The sequence below is a fragment of the Onychomys torridus genome, chromosome 21 (assembly GCF_903995425.1).
Source record: "Onychomys torridus chromosome 21, mOncTor1.1, whole genome shotgun sequence".
In the NCBI taxonomy this organism is placed as follows: domain Eukaryota; kingdom Metazoa; phylum Chordata; class Mammalia; order Rodentia; family Cricetidae; genus Onychomys; species Onychomys torridus.
In genome coordinates, this window is record NC_050463.1 from 2,998,180 (window position 1) to 3,024,091 (window position 25,912).

General features: G+C 40.5%; 1 protein-coding gene across 2 annotated transcripts in view; it reads left to right on the forward strand.

Annotated features, from left to right (window-relative positions):
- The window catches only part of LOC118571780 (zinc finger protein 431-like), a 95,666-nt gene extending 78,453 nt beyond the window's left edge, over positions 1-17,213 (forward strand). The window contains exons 2-5 of one of the 2 annotated variants that reach the window (XR_004943397.1): positions 13,533-13,599; positions 14,969-15,095; positions 15,301-15,451; positions 15,920-17,213. The gene's annotated coding sequence lies outside the window, so the exon portion shown is untranslated. The remainder of the gene's footprint in view (positions 1-13,532; positions 13,600-14,968; positions 15,096-15,300; positions 15,452-15,919) is intronic. The other variant, XR_004943398.1, reaches the window with a different exon arrangement.
- The last annotated feature ends 8,699 nt before the right edge of the window (positions 17,214-25,912 follow it).

Below are 25,912 nucleotides of genomic sequence, written 5' to 3' on the forward strand. Positions count from 1 at the left end.
CTTACCCCCACCCCCCAGCAGAGTTAGTTTTTGTTAACTTGAGTATAACTTTATATCCTTAGAAATTTATCATTGTACAAAAATACATTCTAATCTAAAATATGTTGGAGATTTGCTGTTTTCTCCATAGTTTAAAAAGTGATAAAATAATAAATAAGCAGGGGACTCATTAGAACTAATAAATTTTATAGATGATGCCTTTTAACAGTAACAGTCTCAGCTGCTCCTGGCTTTCCATCTTGGTAGGTTTTTCCTGCTAGTGTTTTAGAGAGATGGAGTTGCCAGCTCTCATGCTTCAGTAAGATAGGATTTATTTATGTTTTATTATTTTTAAGCAAGTAAACAGATGGAGTACATTAAGCCCTTTGTTCTACTTTTTGTCTCCATTCCATTTCTCTCTCCAAACTATCCATGTTCCATCCATTCCAACTTTCTGTGAACTAGAGACTCCATACTCAAGTATCTCATTCCAAATGTTTCCTTCTACTATATCCTTTCTACATTCACAATCCATTTGCAGTATATTTTTCTCTCAAGTTAGATCACTTTATCTTCTTAGTGCATCTCTATCCTCTATGTGCTATTTTATATGTGAGATCAGTTAATGTTGAGCCTCAGTCTTCAAGGATACCCATTTTGGAGGAAGATGCACAAACTGGTGTTTCAATGCTATCCATTATGACTGTAAGCCTTTGATTCTTTTCTGTCCATCCAAAAAACTATGATCCAAATTTAAATAAACAGCAAAGTCAGTAAAAAGATTCAGTGACAGCCAGGCATGGTGGTGCATGCCTTTAATTCCAGCACTCAGGAGGCAGAGGCAGAAGCAGGTGGATTTCTTTGAGTTCCAAGACAGTCTGGTCTACAGAGAAAATGCCAGGACAGTTAGGGCTACACAGAGAAACCTCATCTCTAAAAGTGAAAAAATTAAAATAACAACAACAACAAACAAACAAATATAGAAAAATATTCAATGGCTGAGAAACATCTAATAAAAGCTGGTTGATTACAGCAATATTATGCTTTTATCCTGTATAACCCAGAGTGGGTACAATCTTTTTTTTTTTTTTTTGTGGATCATGTAGAATTTGGGTGTAAATTTGGTGTTTGTCCTTTTCAAGAGCCATCTATATATAAAAGCAATTACTATAGGATTTTTGTTTCTTTTTTCTTTTTTTCAATTTTTTTTATTAAGAAATTTGCTACTCACTCTACATACCATCCACAGATCTCTCCTCCTCCCTCCCCCACCCCACCCCAGCCCTCTTTCCTGAGCAACCCTGCATCCACACATCCTCCAAACTGAGGTCTCCCATGGGGAGTCAGCAGAGCCCAGCACACTGAGCTTAGGCAGGTCCAAGTTCCTTCCCACTGCACCAAGGCTGTGCAAGTTGTCACACCACAGGCACCAAATTTCAGAAGGCTGCTCATAGACCAGGGACAGATGCCAATCCCCCTGCCTGGGTGCCCCCCAAACAGTTCCAGCCAAACAACCATCTTCCATATCCAGAGGGCCTAGTCCAGTCCCATGGGGGCTCCACAGCCACCAGTCCACAGTTCATGGGCTTCTACTAGTGTGGCCGGTCATCTCTGCACATCCTCCCATCATGATCTTGATGTCCCTCACCTACAGAATCCCTCCTCTCCCTCATCAATTGGATTCCCAGAGCTCAGCCTGGTGCCTAGCTGTGGATCTCTGCATCTGCCTTCATCAGTCACTAGACAGAGGCTCTATGATAACAGCTAGTTATTTGCTAGACTGGTCACCAGAGTAGACCAGTCCAGGCACCCTCTGTACCACTCCCGGCAGATCGAGGTGGGGTGATCCTTGTGGATTCCTGAGAGCTTTCCCAGAACCCTGCCTCTTCCTAGTCCCATGATGTCCTCATCTATCATGGTACCTTACTCCCTGTCCTCCCACTCTGTCCCTGTTCCAGGTTGACCATCCCATTTCCCTATGTTTTCATCCCCCATTCCTTGCCTTCTGCCACCCCTCCCACACCCAGTCTGCTCATGCAGATCTCATCTACTTCTCCTTCCATATGGTTTCTCTTTTTAGGCCTAGATGTCTTGGAACTCACTCTGTTGACCAGCCTGGCCTTGAGCTCAGAGGTCTGCCTACCTCTGCCTCCCTAATGCTAATAAAAGGCTTGTATCACTATACCCAGATTAGGATTTTAAGATGTAACTGTAGGCAATACTCATAGAGTATTTTTCTATTGTCCTGGAACAAAGATCTTTAATTTTTAAAAGTTCCAAAGCAATATGTTACTGTGACCTGCCAGTTATGACCAATGGGGAATAAACAATTTGCATTTCATTCAGTGCAACATAATTTTGTGGGCTGTTAACCTGTAAGAAACCATTTCTAGGAGCTACTGCTTTAGCAGGCACATTATTTAATAAGCTAATAACCTGCTCTATTTCAGATCTTACATTTTTGTAGAATTAACTGGGAGTTTTCCAAAAGAACTTTAGAAGGAAATCTAAATACTCAGTAGTAATAAACAGATAAGAGTAGTTTTAAGTTTCAAACCCTGGACAAATATCTGAGGTGCCTATTTAACATATCAAACTGGCTACTAGATTCTCCCAGCATCCCTCAGTTCCTACCTGTTACAGGACATGGCTGGCATGCCCCACCCCCTACCCTGAATTCTACATCTCAAGGGTTTAGCTTACCTTCATTAAGAGGCTCTTCTGTATATAATCCAGACATTTTGGTCACCCATCCTTCCATTGAACCTATGACCTCCTGGCTGTTCCAACTGGATTCCCTCTGTCCTCTCTCTTTCTTCCCCTTCTGCCTCTACACATGGCTCACTCAGCTCAGTCTGATCATAGCCACTCTGGACTCTCCCAGATGTCCCTGTCTATGGTTATGTTCTCCCACATATCTACAATAAAATTTCTCCTCCAACACACCTAGGAGCAGTCATGTCATTTTCTTTCTCTTTTATTTATTTTTTGGCATTCATCTGATGCTCAAGAGAGCAGGCAAAGTATCTTGTACTAAGCACTGCCATTTGGACTTCAGAGTCTATTTTACCTATAGGGTAAAATAAAATTCAGTTTCCTAGCCCGAGGGGAGCTGGGAACTTAACAATAGTTGAAAAACCTCTTCCTTAGACAATTGAAACTGTCTGTTATACCCCCAAGTTCTCTAAAATATTATGTCTATTCCTATCAGCAGAAACAACAAATGAATGATTGGTTACATTGAAAATTTTACATGTTGTGTCAGTTGATAATGGTGGTACACACATGGAAATTCCCTATCTTTGACTCCTAATTGGTGAAAATTCTAACTGTCACTTGGCAACAAATGGTTATGGTTTTTATGCTTTATAAACCCTGTTTCTGTCCTGCTCAAGTATGTCAAGGAAAAGCAAGGCTCCCCAGTCATTGTCCTGAAGGCCTGATCAACCATCAACTCTGATTGTGGGGTGATTTCATAAAGGCTCTGCTGTTTCATAAGGCTACCTTTCTATCTTTTTCATTGTGGCACGAACAGACAAGGTGTAACAGTAAAATCCATGAGTGGCTTAAATGAGTTCCCTCCCCAAGGAACTCTATGGCTCTGAACTAAGCTGCTGATTTGACTCTCCTAAGATATGTATGGATCATTTGCTTGTGCTGTCATGCCACTTATCACATTTGACTCTAGAGTCTGCCTCTTCAGCTGTATCTTCCATCCACCTTACTTCACCATCCATCTCTCCTCCCCTGCTTAGTAAGTGTCCCCTCTCCCTGCTATGCCCTTTTTGGCTGCCCCCCCATATGGGTTAATAGGTTTTCTGTATTGTAACAATAGGTTTCTTCACTGACAGAGTAAGCCAGATCAGGCTGAATTGAAAAAGCCAATGAACAGGTATATTTGAGCAAACCAACTCCTAGGAGAGTCCTTCAGCTCCAGAGATTGGAGCTGGAGAAGTCACACACCCAAGCTAAAGTACGGAGCTTATATAGCCTGTGGGCAAGGGGTGATGACATGTCTGCCATAACCTGGGTTTGTACCCAACTATGGCCAAAAGCTGAGCACATTCGATAGGGACTTGGGCTGCTGGCAACTTTAGGGGAGGAGCAGCTGCAGCCTTCAAGAATGCAGAACTTGGCTTTTTGGCACCTTTACTTTCTTTGGGATTCTTTGAGAGGGTGGAGTCTGGAGAGAAAGGAATGGTGCTTTCTGAATCAAACAGGAGTGATCTGGAGATTCCAGCTGAACATCCCAACATTATGGGGGACATGGATGCTGATTCAAATCTCACTACTTCTTACTGACATGTGATGATGTGGATGGGGAGTCATGAGTCAGAGGGTTTGTACTCAGTGGGAGGTAGGGGTGAAGAAGCATTTGGTCAACTACCACTCTGGAGGCCTCAGAAATCCATTATGGGAGGAAGCAGAGAAGGCAAGATGCTTAGAGAAAAAAATAGAGCATTACCCCTGGCCATATGAATAGGGCTAGCTATGGGAAGAATAAAGATTACCAGAAAGAATGGAATGGAGATGTGTCCTGGTTGTATTGGCAAAGGTCTTCAAACAATTTCTTGAGTGAATCAATATTAGTTCCCACCAGGCCAGATTCATTGATACAGTAGCAACAATCTTTCCCCAGGGATATGCAAATGCCTATAAAACCGCTGGATCAGGTTGACTGACACCTTGGTGTCATAGCAAAGGCTATGGCTTTGGGTTAAAATACATGAACATTTTAGGGGGAAAATATAGCACATAAGACAAAACAGATAAAGGCAAATGAGCAAGACAGAAGAGCAGATAGGCTGACCATTATGGCTCTCCTTGAGACATTCTAGAAAACCAGAGGGTGGAGGGTCTCAGTTGCTCTACAAACCATTCATCTTGGGTAGGTGCATGCTTGAGCCTGGCGAGATGGTACCAGCACTGATGTCCCAGGATCTTGGCACCTAAACGGGTGGTGAGAATCACAGTGTAGGGTCCTGCCTGCCAGGGCTCTCAAGACTTTGAAGATAATTTATTGAGGAGTACCTGGCTCCCCAGGGAGAGTAGGGTGGGCTCAGGAACAGTTGGTTCTGTTGGCATGGAGGCAGGGAGATAACTGTCAGCATGTGAATGGAGAAAGGATCATAGGAGGGAAAGGTAGGATAGGTCCTTGGCTAGTGGAGGGCCAGGAGATGATGGCTAAGAAAGAATGACCCTCTGTAAAGCATCTCAAAACACAGGCCTGTATGAGATCGTGGAGTGGCCTGAATCTGGGTAAGGACAGTGGAGAGGAGGGAGGGCCAAGAAAAGTTGAGTTCAATAGAAGGCTTGCTGAGTTGTTGTTTGATGAGTCCAATGGCCCTGTCCACCTTTCCTCAGGATTGTGGGTAGTAGGAGATAGGGAGTTTCCAGGAGATATTGAGGGCTTCAGACATGACCTTGATGATTCTGGACCACCACATCTGCTGTTTCTCTAGAAGTGGGGAATGCCTCTATCCATTCTGTAAAATTGTCAATAAGAGTTAGGAGATAGCGGAGTTTTTTTGTGAGTGGGCCTGTGGGTGAAGTCAACCTGCCAGTCCTTAGCCAGTTGGTGTCCTTGGAATGGTGCTATATCAGGTGTGTCTGGAGGGCCCCCTGTGGGTTAGCATTGGCACACATCTGTCAGGAGGAGTACACTAGTAAAATACAGGCTCAAAGATGGGTGGGATAAAGGACGGTTATTGGTGAAATTATTAAGGCCACTCCACATAGTTAAAAGGGAGGTTTATTTTGTGGTGTAACTTACAAATGAAGGGATAGGTTGTAGGGTCTGGCAAAGGTATGGCGCAGTCTGGCGGTGTTCTCTGGAGAACTCTGCTCAGTCTATCTCCTGCGTCCAGCATCCTAGAACCAAGAGAGAGCCCTCCTTTTGATCCTGGGTCTTCTGCTTCCTCCTCCACCCCGCCTTGTGGGCGTGACCATTACTGAAGCCTCAGTGGGAGTTGGAACTTCCAGACCAATGGTGGGATGGCTACCCACTACATCTCCCCCTTTTGTCTAAATAAGAAAGTTCTAACCTAATACAAGACTATATACAAAGAGATGGTTATCAAATATTGTCCAGCAGTAATGAGGGATAATGACCTAGATAAGTTGGAATTACAATAAGTGCAAACAATATCAAGCAAAAAACACATAGTAAAATCCAGGGAAGTCTAGAACATGGGTAGGTGGCGTGTTACAAAGATCATTCCAAAAGATGTCCTATCCTAAAGAACCTGAGTCTAATACTTAATATATTCTATCTAAGATATTATATATGTATATATACTAAGTTGTAACTATAACTGCTAGTCTTCAACCTCATCAAAGACCTGAGAAGGAATATAATAATACCTGAGAAATGGGAGAAAGATGCAAGCAACTTTCGGGAGTCTTGCAAGAGTAGACAGAGACAGCTGGCAGCCTGGACAGTCACCTAATGTTTCTCAGCATCGTTGGTGCATTCAAATTGGCTACAGGCCTAGAGTATCTGACAGACCATTTTCAGAAGCAGGAATTCTGAAAGACCATCTTACCCTGTCTTGGCAAAGTATGGTGGTTGCTTTCCTTGTGTCCCGCTTGTCCAAAAAGGACAGCATTTGTACTGTCAGCAGTTGAGGCAAGGGCAGTTCTTTGCCCAGTAGGCCATTTTGTGCCAAGAAGAAAACTTCCAAATGGAAATGTCTTAGAAGCCCAACATTCTCTAGGGATCAAATTGGTGCTGCCAGGAGCAATTGTGTCTCACGTCAACAGAATTCTAAGTTATTTAAATGCCATATTCTCTAGGTCCATGAAGTGTTTGAAGATTACCTGTCCATCTGACCTATGTATTTATAAATCTGGTTATCCTAACTAACATAATTATAGAGATTCTACAGGACACTGAGAGAAGTGACCGAGAGACTCTAGCCCTGTGGGCTGAAGACAAATGCCCCAACTTTACAAAGGAATATTAGGTGACTCTCCAGGCTGCCAGATGTCTCTGTTTACTCTGGCGAGACTCTTAAAAAATGCTTACATCCTTCTCCCATTTCTCAGGTAATATTATATCCTTCTGAGGTCTTTGATGTGGTTGAAGACTAGATAGTTATAATTTCCTCAGTTATGATAAAAGATAAGTTAGATATAAAACCTTAGGCTCACAAATATAAGATAGATAGGATATCTTCCTTAATATTGTAACTGTAATTCTTGCTTGATAATTGTTTTGTTATATGTAATTGTACTATGTAAAAGTTAAAACCTTCCTTAAAAAAAGGGGGGGGAGTGCTATGGATATCGCTCTGGATAAATAAATTTCTGATTGGCCAGTGGCCAGGCAGGAAGTATAGGCGGGACAAGAGAGAAGAGAATTCTGGGAGGTGGAAGGCTGGAGAGAGAGACACCACCAGCCGCCGCCATGACAAGATGTAAGGTACTGGTAAGCCACGAGCCATGTAGCAAATTATAGATAAATAGAAATGGGTTAATTTAAGATAGAAAAAGTAGATAACAAGCAGCCTGCCATGGCCATACAGTTTATAAGCAATATAAGCTTCTGTGTTTTTACTTGGTTGGGTCTGAGCGACTCTGGGACTGACGGGTAAGAGAGATTTGTCCTGACTGTGGGCTAGGTAGGAAAACTCCAACTACAGAGGGTCTCTAAGAAGTAGAACAAAGGCTTGGGGCCTGTGTATATATGGTTTGATGGATGTAATAAATGATGGAGAGTGCCTGATCCTGAGGGAGGATGAGGCAGTTATTTATGTAGAACCATCCATCTTTTGTCTGTATGGCACCTTTGTACAGGAATTTGTTTCTCTCCTCTGGTTGGCAATAGGGCTGATAAGCAGGTTTCAAAAACGAAACATGTACTATTGATCCAGTGGTCCTGGAGGCCAGTCACTGGGCTACCAAGTCAGCTCTGGCATTGCCTAAGGCCAGTGGGTCCTTGGAACACTGATGGCCCCAGCAGTGGATTATGGATACTTCTGCAGGTAGCTGGAGGGTCTCCAATTGGTGTAGATGTTATCCCATTGACTCTTAGCTGTTTGGAGTGCTCTAGTTAAGGCAATTTTTTTGAGAAGAGATCCCCACTTGTAGGCTGGTTGCTTCAACTTTTGTAGTGGAAGCAACTAACACATAAGCCACCTGGCAGTTTCCTGATCTGTCTATAAAGGAGCTTCCATCAACAAAGAGAGTGAGATGGGGATCTGTGTGAGGCTAGTCTAGTAGACGAGGCCAGGGTGAGTGTAAGGCCTCCAGAGATCTCTGGGCAGGAGTGGGAAGGGGTATCAGAGGAAGAAGGGACAGGGATGATGGTTGCAGAGACCCGTGAGGCAATTAAGGAAAGAAGATGGGAGTTGAAAGAGAATGTGAAGGCCAAGGAGAGGGTGGCACCAAAGTGGCTGAGGATAAAGTGGCCAAATAAATATATTAGACAAATGGGTATGACTAGAAAAGAGTGTAAGAAGAATCATCCTGCAAGAATGCCAGGAAGTGGCAGGGTCTTAGGCAGAAAGGAGAGAGTCCCATCTACCTCTGTGACAGAAATTGGAAAGTGAACTGTGGTATTGAGTGAAAGGCCAAAATGGAAAGAAAAATTAGCCTCCATGCCCACCAGGAATGAGATGGACTTACCTGCTACCTGGAGCATTACCCTAGGCTTAGAAAGGGTGATTGATGGGAGTCTCTGAGTCTGGGTGCCATCAGTCCTCTGCCAGTTTGAGGAGCTCACAGGCTGGAAGAATCTTAGATGCCTGTGCTTGTGGAGCTGGACCTCTGTGGCATGGCATATAGGATGAGCCTGCATGTGGACATTCTGACTTCAAGTGGCCAGGCTGCCAGCAGACAGGGCATGTCCTTGTTTGTAGCTGAGGATTGGAGCAGCATCAGGACCAATGGCCTTTCTGGCCCTGTATTTGAAGCAGGCCCCTGGTAGAGTTGACTTTAGCTGGGCCCTGGTGAGATGGACCCTTGTAGACTTCCCCTGTTCCCTCTTGGGGGTGCCAGTGGCCTCAGAGCAGCTGCCAGGGCATGAATTTGGAGCACAGCCTTCTGTTGTAGCTGAACCTGCTGGGAAGAGTCAGCTGTCTCCTTTCAGGTGTTAAAAATCTTTAAAAGCCATTTCACCAATTTTTGTACAGAGGTTTAGGAAACATCTTCAGCCTTGTTGGAAGAAGTGGGTCAATGTGTATCAGGCTTTCAAGTCTCAAATGCTAAATCTAGGTCTAATGTGTTTTCATCTCCTTCTGCTGCCTGCTGATCAAGATGTAGAACTCTCAGCTCATTATCCAGCACCATGTCTGCCTGCATGCTTCCATGCTTCTCCTCATTATGACAATGGACTAAACCTCAGAAATATAATTAAATGTTACAATTAAATATTTTCCTTTCCAGGAATTCCTGTGGTCATGATGAATCTTCAAAGTAATAAACCCCTAATTAATGGAGACATTGGTACTATGGACTGGGCTGTTGCTGTGATTGGTCTGACTGTGTTTTTGTTTGAAGGAATTCGAACCTTGGGATTTTGAGTTAGGAAAGCAATGGAATGCTTTAAGAGCTGCTTAATGGACCATCATAGTTAGAGCATGGAGGACAGTGGTGATGAGGTGTGATTTGAACTGTGGATGCCTGGCTTAAGAGATTTGAGAAGAGAAGAATGTTAGTATATTGCCAAGAAACTGGTTTTGTTATATTTTGGTGAAGAATGTGCGTGATTTCTGCCCTTGTCCTAAGAGTCTGCCCAAGGCTACAGTGAAAGGTTTTGGATTAATTCCTTTGGCAGAGGAAATATCAAAACAGTTTAGATGACTTTGTGGTGTGATTACTAGTCTTCACTCTTATGCTGATTTATAATGAAAAAGGAGCAAGGTGAACAATGAAAAACTAAAAATGTACAATTTGCAGAGAAAGGGGGCACCAGGAAGAAGAATGGGGCTATGTCCTGTTTTCAGAGAGGTAAACAGATTAAGAAATGGAATAAAGACAGTGGTGACTTCAGGGCATGATCACACTCAGCCAAGCTTCATAACCAAGGAAAATTATAACTATCTAGTCTTCAACTACATTAAAGACCTCTGAAGGAAATAATATTATCTAAGTAAACAGGAAGAGCATTGTAAGAACCTTTAAAAAATCTAGAAAGACAGACAGCTGGCTATCTGGACAGTTACCCAAAGTTTCTCTGCAACATTGGGGCATCCATTCTTTAGCCCATAGGCTTAGTCTCTCAATCATTTGTGTGTGTGTGTGTGTGTGTGTGTGTGTGTATGTGTATGTGTATGTGTATGTTCTATAATATGTCTGGCAGTTTCCTCTTTGAAGCAGGAACCTTCAGTGGTCACCTTTCTATGGGTCCTGCATGTCCAGTTGATACATTTTGTCAAGTAGTCTAGGCAAGAACAGTTTCTTGCCCAAATGGCTATTTTTGCCAAAAAGAAGATAAACTCTATATGGAGTGTCTTCAATTCCTATCCTCCTCTCTGAAGTAAATCAGTGCTGCCAGGAACAGACATGTCTCACTGTCCAGAAAGTCTAAGTTTTTAAAACATTTTAAATGTCATATTCTGCAGGTCTTTGAAGTGTTTGAAGATTACCTACCTAATTGAATTATATCTATGTATACCTAGAAAACTTAACATGAGTATAAGTTTGACTATCATAGACCAATTATTAATCTGTATTTTAATTATTCATTAAATGAGTTACATAAACATAATAACTTAAATGAGAATAGAAATATATATAAAGTATAACAAAATTATCTCTAAAATTGTATCAATAAACTAAAATCTATAGCAATGTAGAATATTTATTCTATATTTTTATATCATATCCCTTCTTATTTTAGAAAGAGATTGACTGTGACTAATAACATTTTGTAACCAACAACCTAAACAAAGACAAACATCCATAATCCACTTTTAGGGAATGTGAGCATAGTTTTCTGGGCTACTTCCTGCTGATAGAGGGTGCTTGTAATCTTATGGGGACACAAAGAAAATTTTAGGATTATAGTCAAGTCCTGACTGGAATAGTCTGTGAGGCTGTATTCTCTCAGCCAGTGGCTTGAAGTTGATTTTGGATGTTAGATGATCTGGGCCATGGTATCATTGGAGACCTTTCAGAAGGTCTTGTCTGGTCAAACCATATTAGCCTGGAAGCAATCCACAGGTTCTCATCTTCTGTGGAAACAAAAGCAGAACATCTTTTCTGAAGCAACATATCCTTGGACACAAAATTTGAAGTTCAGATACCTTTAAAATGTATATATTGGCTTAACTCAACAGCTTTTACAATCAAATGTCTTTCTACAGTTAAAAATCCCAAAGACAATATAATCCAGACTTTCTGTGTGATTTTTACCTTTTCATGGCTTATTTTTTATATTACCTTTACTTTCTCTTTAAAGACTTTATTTTTTAAGACTTTCTATTTTTGATATAACTGTATTTTCCTCTCTTTCAAGCCTATGTATATTTTTAAACCATTTAGAGGTTTATTTTATCTGAATCAGTTTTATTGTGAATCTATTGCTTTAAACTGCAACATTGTTAGGACTAAAATAACAGCTTTGGTTGCTGGCTTTGCCCACCTCAGCTTTCCAACATGGCAGGGGTAATTCACCACAAGTTCTGGGAGCCATGTTCTTCACTAACTCTGGAGGCAGTAGGTCCATGCCTCCATCTAGCAGCATGTAGCCCAGAAACCTTTTTCTCATATGGTACTATCCAAAGCAAAATCCATCATGCAATGTACTGTGTGGCTTGGAGATGCCTCTGTGTACTGCAGCAGGAATCTGCCTTGCTGTGTTTCAGCCAGCAAGCCTCAAACCCACCATACTGTAACTCAAGCCCTCAGGCCTCAGTGTCTCTGTATCACAGCTTTTTTGAGAGACACAACTAGAAAGCTGCTCTTGGATCCATCTTAGAACCCTTTTTAAAAGCTTTTTTGGGTTTTGGGTGGGAATTCTTGTCCCATGTCTGGGCGCCACAGGCATGTGACAGGGGTGTCCTTGAATGGAGTCCTAGAGCAGCCATTGTGTGAAGCTATCAAGGTGAAGCCTGGATTGCCTTGTAGATTTGTAGATGCAGACCTGTGGGATACTAACAGGGAGTGGAACCAGCCCAAGAGAAAAATGTGTATTGCAGTCAACACAGACAAAAGGAGTTGGTGTTCTGAAGAGTACTTTGACATCAAAGATGGAGATGCAGAGTTTGGACCTTGCCCAAATGGTGTCAGTCTTGCTTGGCCCAGTGTTTCCTTCCTATGATCCCCTTTCCTTCATTTGTAATGGTTGTGTATATCCTGTGCCACTCTATGTTGGAAGTATATGATATGCTTTTACATTTTGATTTGACAGGGGATTACAGTTAAGAGAGAACATGAATCTTACAAGAGATTTTGAACTTTGGACTTTTAAACAAGTTTGAGACTGTCATAGACTATGGGGACTTTTGAATGTGAACTGAATGCATTTAAGCATTATGTTATGACTACAAGCCTATGAGGGCCAGGGTATGGAATGTGGTGGTTTGAATAGGAATGGCCCCCATAGATTCATGTGTTTGAATTTGGCCCATAGGAACTGGCACTATTAGGGGTGTGGCCTTGTTGGTGTAGATGTAGACTTGGTTGAGGAAGTGAGTGACTGTAGATGTGGGTTCTGTGATCTGTGTGTCTCAGTCTCCTGCTGCTGCTGCTGCTGCTGCTGCTGCTTCGGTTGCTGCTGCTTGTGGATCAAGATATACAACTCTCAGCTCCTTTTCCAGCACCATGTCTGCCTGTGTGCCACCATGGTTCTTGCTGTGATGATAATGGACTAAAGTTCTGAACTGTAAGCCAGTCCCAATTAAAGTTGTTTTTGTTTGTTTGTTTGTTTTTATAAGAGTTGACCTGGTCATGGTGTCTCTTCATAGCAATAAAATCCTAACTAGGATCCTTGGGGACCTGAAATATGTGAGGTTGGACACCCCCTACTAGTCACCTGAGCATTCACTCCTCCTCATCCAAGACACCTGCTGTTCTGTGGTCTAGTCTCTGTGAACGCAGTAGGATACCCAGAAATGTGGAAATTCATGAGAGAATACTGTTCAGGAATGGATTTCAGCAAATAAAATGTCTTTACTGGCCAGCTTGGAACTACATTGAAGGTTCATGTTCCCAAAGTAGCCCCATGCCTCTTTCAGGATGCACAAAAATCACAATCTGGGTTGACATACTTCAGTTAATAAGAACAGATAGCCAGAAGCAGAACTATAGAACCTAAAGAGCAAAGTTAGTTCATTTATAGATTTTGGCATAAATTTGGACTTTGATAGACTATGCTTTTATTTTTAGTTTTGGCAGGTGGTGGTGTATATATGCTCAATTTTACAGCCTACATTATGTTTCCATCATAAGTCAGTTGTGCTAAAGTCTGGGGTCCTACTAAGGTCTGGGGTGTGTTACAGGACTGAGATGAAAGTGTATTCTTTAGTGTTTAAGTGCAAGGTTCTGTAAATATTACTTAGGCCCATTTGATTTATAATGTCTGGTAGCTTCAGTATTTTTCTGTTTAGTTTTGTCTAGATTGCCTTCCATGGGTGAGAGTGTGGTATTGACATCATCCACCAGCAGTGTGTGAAGGTCAGTATTCAATTTAAGCTGTATTAGTCTTTCTTTTTACAAATAAGGGTGCCCTTGTGTTTGGGTAATAGATGTTAGAAATTGAGACATCATCATGGTGGACTTTTCCTTTGATGACTATATACTGTTATTCCCCATCTCTTGATTAATTTTTGTTTGAAGACACTAACATACATTTCACATGCTTATGGGCATTTGGATGAGCAATGAAGCCACAGCAATGAGCTCCTGTGGGCTAAAGATCAAACCCAAGTGCTTCACACATGATAGGCAAATAATGTACCACTGAGTCAGTGTTTACACCAAATTTCCTTCAGTCAGTCATGGTGATGCACACCTGTAATTTCAGCATTTGAAAAGCTTAAGCAGGAAGATCACCACTAGCTAGAGGTCAGATCATAACACAGAGTGAGATCTTGGTCCAAAAACACAAAACAATTTCCTCATTGTAGACAAAGATCTATGATCTTCTTCCAGTATGTCCTTAATTTACTGAAAGAGAAATATGTATTTTGTGCCATTACATGTTGGGTATATATAATTTGTGTTTTGACATTACAAGATGTCATAGTCCAGAGATTGAGGTTGGGTGTCAGAAGAAACTTTAAACATTAGAACAACTTTGGGACAGTTGAAAAATAAAGGGATCTTTGAAATTAGGCTAAATGCATTTTATATCATGATTTGACTGTGAGCCTATCATGATCTGTCTCAAATGTAGAGGATTGAATGAAAACACTTCCAGATACTATGCTGTATTTGAACATTTGTCTTGGGTTTGTGGTCTTCATTGGTGACTTATGAGGAAATCCTTAGAGAAAGAGTCTTTCCAGAGGAATGTAGTCTTTGGGGAAGGACTTTGAGTGTTTATACCATCACCACAGTTCTCTGTGTGGTTGATAATAAGCAGCCTCCTTCCTTCTCATGTAGCCACTGCATCAACACCATTAGAGACAAAAATTCCTAAATAATGTAAAGTAAAATAGAAACGATTGCTTTTCCTTGATAATTAATTTTTCTTGTCTGATATTTTATGTTTATATTTTTCTCTGATTGAATAAGGTATTTGTACATGACAAGCATGTACTGAACTTTATCCACCTCATGACTTTTGAACTTTTTGCATGTCTCTCTGTATATACTACTAGGCATTTCTCCTGGAATGACATATTTGGTGAGCATGCAATTGGAAGGTGTCATTCTCCTTTTCTTTCTTTTAAAATGAGCTGGTGGCTTCACTTGCTATTTAATGACCCATGTCACAGAGCTTATCCAGCACAATGAATCATGTAAATATATTGTCAATGAAGTGTACATTTGTAATGCAGTCAGTCTCAATATTTCTATTATGTACATATATGTACTTTAGGATGCAGTAACCTATGAGGATATGCATATGAACTTCACTCATGAAAAGTGGGCTTTGCTGGATCCTTCACAAAAGAGTCTCTACAAAGGTGTTATGCTGGAAACCTACTGGAACCTTACATCTAAGGGTAAGGATGTAAGCTTTCTATCACTTTTTAACATAAGAGGACAAGCCTTTTTGGAGATTGGTGCTTTTCTGTGTTTTTGAACATGAAAGGGGAAGAATCTGGTGTGTAAATCAGGAATGGTTCTAAGATTCATGAAAGACAGTAAACTCAACTGTGCCTAATTTCCAATAATACATTGCATACATATTCTGGTACTGTATTTTAGGGTACAAATTGGAACAGCACAATACTGAGAAACAATGTCAAAGTTCTGGAAGAAATGGAAGGTAATTTTTCTGTGCAAGCTGATACATACCTCTGTATCCACCTCTGAAGAAATGTTAATGTACCCTGAACTTTTAATGAAAATCAAAAGTGTAAGTGAGCACAGCTTTGTGATGATTATTATATTCTCACAGAACTATGTACTCCAAATGCAAAAAGCTGAGCACTGTTTGCAAAGCATTCCTTAAAGGCAAGACAAGGGAACAATGCCATAAAGGATGTCACAATTTTAAGCATAGCTCTATCAGTGGCATGTTGTAGAACTGCCCATTCAAATACTATCATGTCATTCAATTATTATATGAGATATATACATTGATAAGGGGATTACTATATGTCCAAAACATTTTATAAGCAAATCTTTAAAACTAAAAGTAGTGTTCCTCATATACTGGTAGTGAGTGACTTACCATAGTTTAGTGAAAGGAGCACTTCATGAGGACAATGAAGTTGTCATGGTGTAGAAACCTGAATCAATATCAACATCTGTGTGAGGCACAAGATATTAGACTATGTGAATGCAAGGCTAAAATCTTTTTTTTTTATTCTTACTTTACCAGGTACATCATCTGTCACTCTGGATACAAGCCATGTGAGCATAAGGGATATGGAAAGAAACATTGTATTTCTGTCTCTCTCAGAACAACAGGAAGATATGTAGTAGTCCCTACTATGAGAAGACATGTTGACTGTGATACAAGTTTACAATTAATTGATTTTCCAACTTCAGTGGGAATACATCAATAAAGTCACATTGGAGAAAAGCGTTATGATTACAAGGAATATGGACATTCATCTGTCCATGTTATTTTTATATTTTATTTATTATTGTTATAAATGCAATCATTGTGGCAAAGTTCATAGTCCTTCCAGTTCTCTTCATGAAACAAAAAAACTCATATGGGGAAATAAAAAATGTGAACCATGCACTAAATGCTTCAGCCATTAATGGTATCTTCAAACCCACAAAGCAACCAATACTGAAGAGGATCTCTACAGATGTAATCAACATGATAAATCCTGATCTGATTCCTTCTTAAGAGTGCACCAAAGAACTTATTTGGAATGAAAACTCTATGAATAATCAGTGTTATAGATAGTTTGCTTGTCACAGTCTGCATTAAATACATACAACTCACACTAGAATGAAAAGGTATAAATATCAATGGGATAAAGTCTTTGCACATCCTAGTTATCTCCAAATACATAAAAGAAGACATTCTGGAGAAAAATTCTATGAATGTAATCAGTGTAGCAAAGTCTTTGCATGTTGCAGTAACTTTCAAAGTCATGAAAAATTCACACTGGTGAAAATCTCCATGAACCTAATAAATGAGGTAAAGCTTGCAGTCCACATACATTTTTCTCATGGAGCTATCTCATTGGTGATTAGGTAGGATTAGTAGAGTCACAGTTAAAACACTGTCTCCTTTACAAGTTGTAAACATGTTATACTCCAAGAATATAGAAACACATGGTTCTGTGAATAGTAAAGCATATTTGCAAATAAAAATTATATTTATGCTGTCATCCATTATTTTTGAATCATGTTACTTCATTCTGATAACTAAACACTTGTTCTTAACATATTCTCAGAAACACAAGTGAATGAATGGCAGAAAATTTTATCAGTAGGTCAATATAGATGCTGCAAAGCCTAATGGCCAGATGATATTAAGTTACAGGAAGGCCTTGGGTGTATTTAGAGACCTTTTCTCAAAAAATTCCAAAAAAGTAATGTGGAAAGGGGTACACTTCCACAGGACCTAGGTTTAATATTCAGTACCCAGCTAGAAGCTCACAACTGAGCCTGGTGGTGGTGGCACATGCCTTTAATCCCAGCACTCAGGAGGCAGAGGCAGGCAGATCTCTGTGAGTTTGAGGCCAGCCTGGTCTACAGAGTGAGTTCCAAGACAGGTTGCAAAGCTACACAAAGAAATCTTGTCTCAAAATATAAAAGAAAAATAAGCAAAACAAACAAACAAACAAACAAGAAGAAGCTCACAACTATCTCTAAGTCCAGTTCTAGGGGATCCAGTACCCTTATACAGACATACATACAGACAAAAGACCTTTTCACCTAAAATTTAAAAAAAAAATCACATTTTAACAGTATAAACTACATTATAGAACTTTCCCTAGCATAATGTGAATTCATCTCTCCATAGCTATATCATTAGTTGTGGCCATTCACATCAAGAGAATTGTACTAACAATTAAAATAAGCAATGTGTAGAAACCATTTACAAAGGAATGGAAATCAATTCAATCCTTTACTGATCAGGTAGCAGGGACTTTTATCACCTGCAAATGATAGAAGGCAGAAGGTGTAAGGGAAAAATCTTCATTTTCTGCATTATAATAACATCTTTGGGATCTGGAGAGTTGACTCAGTAGTACTGCTGCTGTTGGGTATCCAAGTGTGGTTCCTAGCACCCAAATTAGGTGGATCAGAAATACCTGTAAATCCTGATTAAGCAGGTTGGATGCAATTTTATGCTTTCTTTGAGCACCAGGTATGTTAATGGTATAAAGGCATTTCTATGTGTACATGCACATATGTATTTTTGTGTGTGACAAAAAGATGAGAAAAGGAGACTCCATATTTTGAAAAGAGTTTTCTTCATGTATTTGTTATTTTTTTAAACAAAATTACTTTCATCAATATTTATTTTTGGAACACTGTCCTGGAATGACATCATGTGAGGAGAATTTTTACTGCTTGTGTGTACACTTGAAGAAAATGAAACAAGATAATTATGACTTCAGTTTCTTCAAAACACAGAACTATTATTGGAATATGCTTTTGTGTTCCTCCCAATACAGCAGTTAGGAGTAAGTTTCCTTCATGTTACTCATTACTCTATAGTTTTGTTATTCAATTAAACTATGTTTTATGTCTTTATGTCCAATGTGGATTGTTTTGTCACTGTATACAGCTTGGACACACTAAAACTTTACTTGGGTTACTTCCTTAACCCTAAGACAATAAATGAACTCAGACTTTGAATAAGAGGACTATTTTATAAGACTTTAGTGTGCCTCATTTATCAGATCAATTCTTCCAGAGTTCACTGTCTTTAGATTACAAGTGGCTCCTAAACAGGGACAAGTAATTGGCTACAAGATAGAAGAATGAGGACTCTCATAGAAGGAGGTGAATGAGAATAATGGTACAGAAACCTGGAGAGGCTTTGACTTATGTTGAACTAGTGCATCATTTTAAAAGTAAGGAGGAGCACCAGTATTAAAAACACAACTATTACATTACCTGCAAATTGTTTATAACCCTTGGTTTCCAGAAGATGGCAGTTCAGATGAAGTGTGTGACAGGTTTCAAAAGGGAAATAAAAAGACATATAAACAAGGGAAAGATCCCTGTTTGATTTGGGGTCACTTGTTCATTAACTTGGACTATTGGTCCAATAATTAAGTAGGGTATTAATCATGAAGAAGTGGTATTGAATTCCTGGAATGAATATAAACTTAACAACCAAACATTATATTTGATAAAAGAAGCAAAAAAGATGAATTTCTTTATTCATGCAAAATCAAAAGTGAAGCACCATTGACATGAATGAAGGTGACACCCTTACTGGAGCCTCCTTTAGATAAATATAATATTCATTTTCTGAAAAAGATCCTGAATCATGGTGAGTAATTTACTAATCAGTCTAATCTTGAATTCTTTCCATTTTGATGAGGACTAAGTTGATTCTGTGGGAAATCTAACTTAATTTACCAATTCCTTTTGGCCTCATGAATTGCAATTATTATTTTCAGTGTGATTTCAGAAAAATCAAAATTTTTAACATCTAATCATGTACTAACCAATATACTTAAAACTATAGAAGGAAAAATGACATTAGACCTTCACAGTTTAACGCCCATAATAAGTTACCTCTCCCTCATTGTGTCATATCATGGTTAGACGGGATCTCAATCACCTGACACTTTCAGAATATATCACATTGGTGAACTATTATTGTGGCATTATGTTGATTGGACCACAGTAAGCAGTGACCCATTTGAACTCATTGGTAACACATTTGCCCATCAGAGAATGGGACATAAATCCAACCAAAATTCAAGGGTATTCTACCTCATTGAAATTTTTATGAGTTTAGTGATGTGGAACATGCAGAGATATTTTTCTAAGATGAAGGACAAGTTATTGTACCATGCTCTTCCTACCACTAAGAAAGAAGCACAACATTTAGTGTGCCTGTTTGGATTCTGAAGACAGCACTTGGGTGTTTTATTCTATATCATAGACCAAGTGACTTGGAAAGCTGCAGGGTTTATGTGTCCTGGAAAAGGAAAAGGTCTTCAGTGGGTCCAGGTTGCTATGCAGGCTTCTCTACCACTTGGACCACCAGACCTGATGGGACTCAATGTCTGTGGCAGATAGGGATGATCTTAGGAGCCTTTTCTTGTATCCTATAGTTTTATCAAAAATGAAACCCTTGTGAACTTGGAGCAAGGCTCTAACACTGTCTACAGACAACTATTATTTCTTTCAGAGACAGCTATTTTCATACTCTTAGGCCTTAGTGGAACCTGAACATTTGACAATGGGCCACAATGTCACATGAAACCCAAGTTTCCTGTCCATCATCAGCTGGGTGCTATCTGACTCATCAATCATAAATTAGAATGTTCACAGAAGCAATCTATTATCAAATGTAAGGGATATATTTGTGATTTAGTTAAGCAGTCCTGAAGGCACAAGCAAGTTACATGATGAAGTTGCCAATATGCCTAAGGTTTCTACTCCCATTATAATTCTCTCTGTTTCCAAGTATTACTTAGGGAAGTGTATGGGGCCTGGCAGTATTAAGGCCAGAGGGTGAGATGAGAACATTGGGGTACATCTGTGGGCATAGAGACAGACTGGGAAGAGTGGGGTCAGATGCTGGGATCAGGAACAGATTCTAAATGTGGTTGGAGACTTGGATGGGGATGAAGTAAGGGGAAAGTTGAAGAAGGTTTGGACAGGGTTGAGTGGGGAATTTGTCACAGTGGGTAGATTCAGTGCTGGCAGTGGCAGGATGGGCAAGGCCACATCCAAGGAGGATCGAGTAGTGTGCATGGCAGAGGCTGGGCCAGAGAAAGAAATGGGAACTACAAGTGCAGAGTTGGGTGGAACAAAGACAGCTGGGCTGGCTTGATAAGTTTGGCCAAATTTGTCATTGCCAGACCAAACCTGACATGCCAGAGCATCACACAGGCAACATTGTGCCTTAACAATACCTTTGCCACACACAACCCCCACAAACCAAAACACCCATGAAGACTTCTCCAAACACACGAAAGATGGCAGCCAAATTGACACATGCACTACACATGACCTACAAATATAAATATACCAGTCCCTCTCAAATACATACGACAAGAATATACTCCCATATTGCTCAAAGTCAGACTCAGGAAGATGGAGCAGCCAATAATGTGGCTTGTTGCCAACCCTACTGACCTAACTTTGCTCCCCACAAGATGGACGGAGAGAACCAATTCTTAGCTGTCTTCTGACTGCAACATATGTTCTGGGTCATCTGTGCACCTACCAGCAGGTACAGACAATAGAAAGAAAATGTGATAAAATAGCTTTACGAAGTATATGACTACACAAACATGCACAGAGACACTCATCAATTTGGGCAGTGGTGAAAGCCTTGGTCATACCTTGCTCCACCTAGGATGAAGCCAGGAAAGGCTGGGGCACATGTTCTGGGCATCCTACCAGAGCACACAACCTAGCTACAAAGGCATCTGGTATATCTGGGATCCAGGTACGAGAGAACAAGTGAAAGGTCTTCCAGATGAGTGGCCTCAACCATTAGACTCTCATTAAGGTATATTTCCCAGTGAGCATGTGTATCTGTCTACATGTCTGTCCACTCACAAGGGCACTGTCCATTCTGCAAGAAGAGATGGTTGGATCTCTTGGAACTTTGGAGGTACAGATGTGTGCTGTGGGTGCCATGTGGAAATTGAGCCATGTTTTCTGCAAGAGATAATTGCCAGAGTCCAATTTTATTGGAGTTGATGTCCCAAAGAGGAGGTGTGGAGTCAGTGAAGGAAAGAGAGGCACATAATCTGAGGGTGAATCAGGATAACTGATCCTTTATTAAAAAAAATGCTGCACTTCTTATACTCTATAATTGCACAATACTTTAGCTAGAAACAATATTGAAAGAGGACTTAATGATTCTGGGATGAAAGCAGCCATCAATCTTATCACAGCATTTTTCCTGAGGCAAAAAGTGATAAGTTCAGGAAGTGTCTAAATGCCTATCTAGGTGTGAGCCCATTGTTTCCCTCCATATTATGTTTCCTTGATAAGAGGTTGTCCAGTTACTAAATCTTTAAGTTCTCTATTCTTGGTGTAATCAGGGGTAGGAATGTGGGTGGGGGAGAGACAATGGGGTGTCTTGTGTGGAAGTAGGCAGAGTTGTCACTCTACATGATTCCAGGATGATGTGGATATTTTCCAAATTATTTTGTTTAAAGAGACTGCTAATGTATACATTCTCATCTTCCAATGAAGCCCTCACAAAATTTACCAAAGGAAAATTCATAAGCAAACTCCCATAACAAGTATTGAGAATTATTAAAAATGGAAGTAAAAAGGTGCTGGAGAATTGTGATCTGTAAAGTCAAAATGTCTGAACTTTGTCAGCAACAATGTTTGCCTTGCAGTCCATGCCAGGTAATAAATTGCTGAACCATCTCTCACTCTTTATATTTCTTTTAAGATTTAATTTATCATTCTTGTCTTTGTGTGTACACATGAATCGTATACTTCTAAAGTCAGAAGACAGCCTGTGTCTTCTTCTTCTACCATGTGTGTACTAAGGACCAAACCATGTCCATCAGTCTTGGCTGCAAGTACATTTACCAGCTGAGCCATGCCGAGCATTCACTGAATCCTCATATTTTTTAATCATAGTTTTGGGGATTTTGTTTTTAAAAGAGTCTTAGGAAGTTCAGGCAGACTGTGAAAACATGACCTTACTGGATACACCTCCAACTACTGGGATGACAGGTTTCTCTACCATGCTATGTTTGTGTGAGACCCAGTGCATACTGGGCTAGTGTGCAACCCAATGAAATCCATCTGAGCTGAAAACATTGATGTATCTGAATTGGTGATATGAAAGTCCACACTGATACCCTGTCTCAACAACAAACAATTTTCTGCAAACAAACTTTTTGTTAAAGGAATTTGTGTATGCTTTTTTAGAGACAGTCTTTCTCAGTTGCCTAGGCTTGCCTTGAACTAACACTGTAGCCCTTGACCTTCTGTTCCTTTTCCTCAGCCTCCTATGTACCTTAAGAATAGGCCTGGACCGCATGTAAGGAAACCAGGGCACAAAGATGCTGCATGGGCATATAAGGTCCAGAGTTGTGCCCAAAAGTACCTGGACAAGGATAAAGAGAATGACAAAAAGGCAGGTTCCTTTCTGCTGTCATGGCCCACTAAGCTGTAATTATAAAAAAACTAAAGAACCTCCCAAATGTCAAGGTATTGCAAAATCCTCCCACCTCTCACATTACAAACTGAGGTACAGGGATGAAAGAGAGTCTCAGCTAGAGAAATTCTGGGTAATGATGCTACATCTGGTTATTGTAACCATGGTAACAAGTTTGGAGAGCTTACCTGTCTCTTTTAATAAAAGACCCTAAGAACATTCTGATCTTGCGGTGCACCTCTGGCAACTAGCTGTGTATTCCTGCACACATAGTTAGGCCCCTCTGTGCTCTGGGTCCTCTTGTGGTGGTCGAGGCCTGTTCTCCAGGTATATAGTAGGCTGAGGCAAAGGAACATGAGCTTAAGGGTGGCAGTGTTAGTTCAAGGCCAGCCTAAGCAACTGAGAAAGACTGTCTCCAAAAAAAAGTGTAGAATAAAAGGGTCAGCCAAAGTAACATGGCCTGTCCCTGAAACCAGATCCACTCAAAGAAACCCATGTTGACCCTGAATCCAGAGCCAGTGGGGGGAAAAAAACCACTTTGACCATGAAACCAGAAACAAAGAAATATACCCTGACCCTGAAATCAGAGTCAAAGTAATACACTTCAGTCCAGGAATCAGAGCCAGTGAAAGAAATACACCTGTAGTTTCACTGGCCCTGAAACTATAGCCAAAAGCTAAAAAGGGCCAATGAAAGAAACATACATTGGCCCTGAAACCATAGCCAAGTCTGCCCCTGACCAACTGAATAGGAAACCAACCAATCTTTGACCAGGAAAACCAACTAACCCTTGAACAGAAAACCAAACAACGCTTGAGCACAAAATCTAGCCAATATGAGCTTGTCCAAGCTCAAGGAAATAAAAATCTGACCAATTTGCTCCCCTAAAATCTCCCTGCATATGGCTTTTACCTAAATCCCATTCTGTATGTCTTACTTTTTTTTTGCATCTTTCTGGTGACTTTGACTCTCTTTTACCTCCCATAATTTTCTCTCTGCCCAGAAGTCCTGCCTATATTATCCTGCCTAGCTATTGTTCATTTATGTTTTTATTACATCAATCACAGCAACACATCTTTACATAGTGTAAAAAATATCCACAATGTGTCCCAGGAATGGAACTCAAATAGAAAGACAGGATAGACAGAAAGCTTCTTTACCCCATGAATCACCTCACTGGCCCCAAATTTTATCATGTGTGGTTTGTGTGTGCATGTACAAGTGTGTAAGTCACAGATAAACATTGGGCATCCCCCAAATTGATAATAAAATCCAAATTGACTTTATGGGTTATTGCACATGGCCAGGCATCTCCAAACTCTAGTGTTCCCCAAGATGTGCCAACAGAGACCCTAAGAACAGAGAAGGCATGGTGGCTTTCTATGAAAAGCCAAATGTACAAAGTATTTGATGACCTGTAGGCCACACAGTGACTGGTTTCTGTGTGCTGTGAATAGAGAGGACAGTGAGTCATTAAAACTTTGATGATAAACATCAAAATGTGATCTGGAATCCCTCTAGGGCAGGTCACATAATTATTCTTCATTTAGGTATTTTTCCTTCTCAAACATTTAAAAACATGAGGAACATGTTCAGCATATTGGGTATACAAATAGAAGTCTTGAATTTGCTCAGTTATTGTCCTGAATCTGTGACCCTATACCAATATGCCAAGTGAAAATGTCACTGGTTTTTCCCTGGTTCAGTGTGGCTGCTCATGAAGCCTCTCCCTCCTCCAAATTGCAGAATTTGTCAAAGAAGCCTTTTTGTCAAAGGAGGCTTTAAAGGTGCAACAGGCTATCTTGGCTAGCTGTGAGGAGGGAAAGAAACTGAGAGGTCAAATGACAGTCTTCCTGCAGAGGGTGGATCTATGGAGGACAGTCAAGTAATGGGATATAGAGACAGGGCAGTTGCTTACAGAGGAATAGCTTGTGGGATCCAGCCTGGTTACAGAGCCTCAGGGTTGTGTCCCTGCTTCAGTCATCTATGGCTATTGAAAGTAGGGTTTTGATTCAGGTCTAGAAGTGTATGGTTGTATCTTTTTATAGATGCAGCAGGTGCAGGCTCAGAGTTGTTGAGGACACAGTGCAGCTGTTTAGTCTCTATCCTTCACCTCTGCAAGCTGACACCTCAGGGACCATCTTCCTTAGCTTGCAGGGTGATGAACAGGATTCATTATGTACTAGGAGACCAGCTTGTGTCCTTACCAATGGTGCTCAGTTGGCCCCGTCATGACATGACTGGCTCCATTTTGGCCCTCTGATGTTTATCACTCTGCTACAACTGACTATATTACAACTTCTGTTATGCCACCCACAACACAACAATTCAACCAAAAAGTATAAACTCACTGTGAAAGGGGAACTCATTGTGAAAGGGAAACAGAACCAGTGTGGAACACTGGGTAACAGCAGGGATGGGGCAGGAGAGAGCCTACGATTGTTTGAGCTTCTGGACCCAAAACTCAATTACGGCAATAAACACCACTGCTATGCAATATTTAAAGAAAACATGGAATGTTACTGTGACTCAATCCCTGTTTAGAAAACCCTAATGAAGATCTTGGGACATTTCTTAGGTGTAAAGCCTCTGCTTAGAATCTCCAATGAGGAGCTCAGGGGATGGATTAGGGATTAAGCTTCTGTGTAGAATCTCTCAGTGATAGATTGGGGGAATGGTTGGTGGTAGAGACCTGTCACCTCTCTACAGGCAGTGAGACTTCGGACAATGTAGCCAACATTTGAGAATTCCAACATGACTCCATGCCTGGACCATGTTCAGACAAACATGAGCCATCTGCTTAAGGGAGATCTACTGATCCCAAACTTTGAATCTTTATCTTCTCATTGCAGTTGATCACCCTGGACACCTCCCCTTTTGGTACTCTAATGGTATTGAAGGATACTTGATCACACTGTGTATCTTGAGACTGCATTATTTATTGAAAAAAAAAAACTGTTTCTAATTATGGTGTAGCTCAGCCCTAGCACACGCCTTTAATCCAAGAGTTTTTTGCTTATTGTAAACAGGATTAAATAAATTCAAGCATAAGTCAAGAATTAGGGCAACAACCAGTTG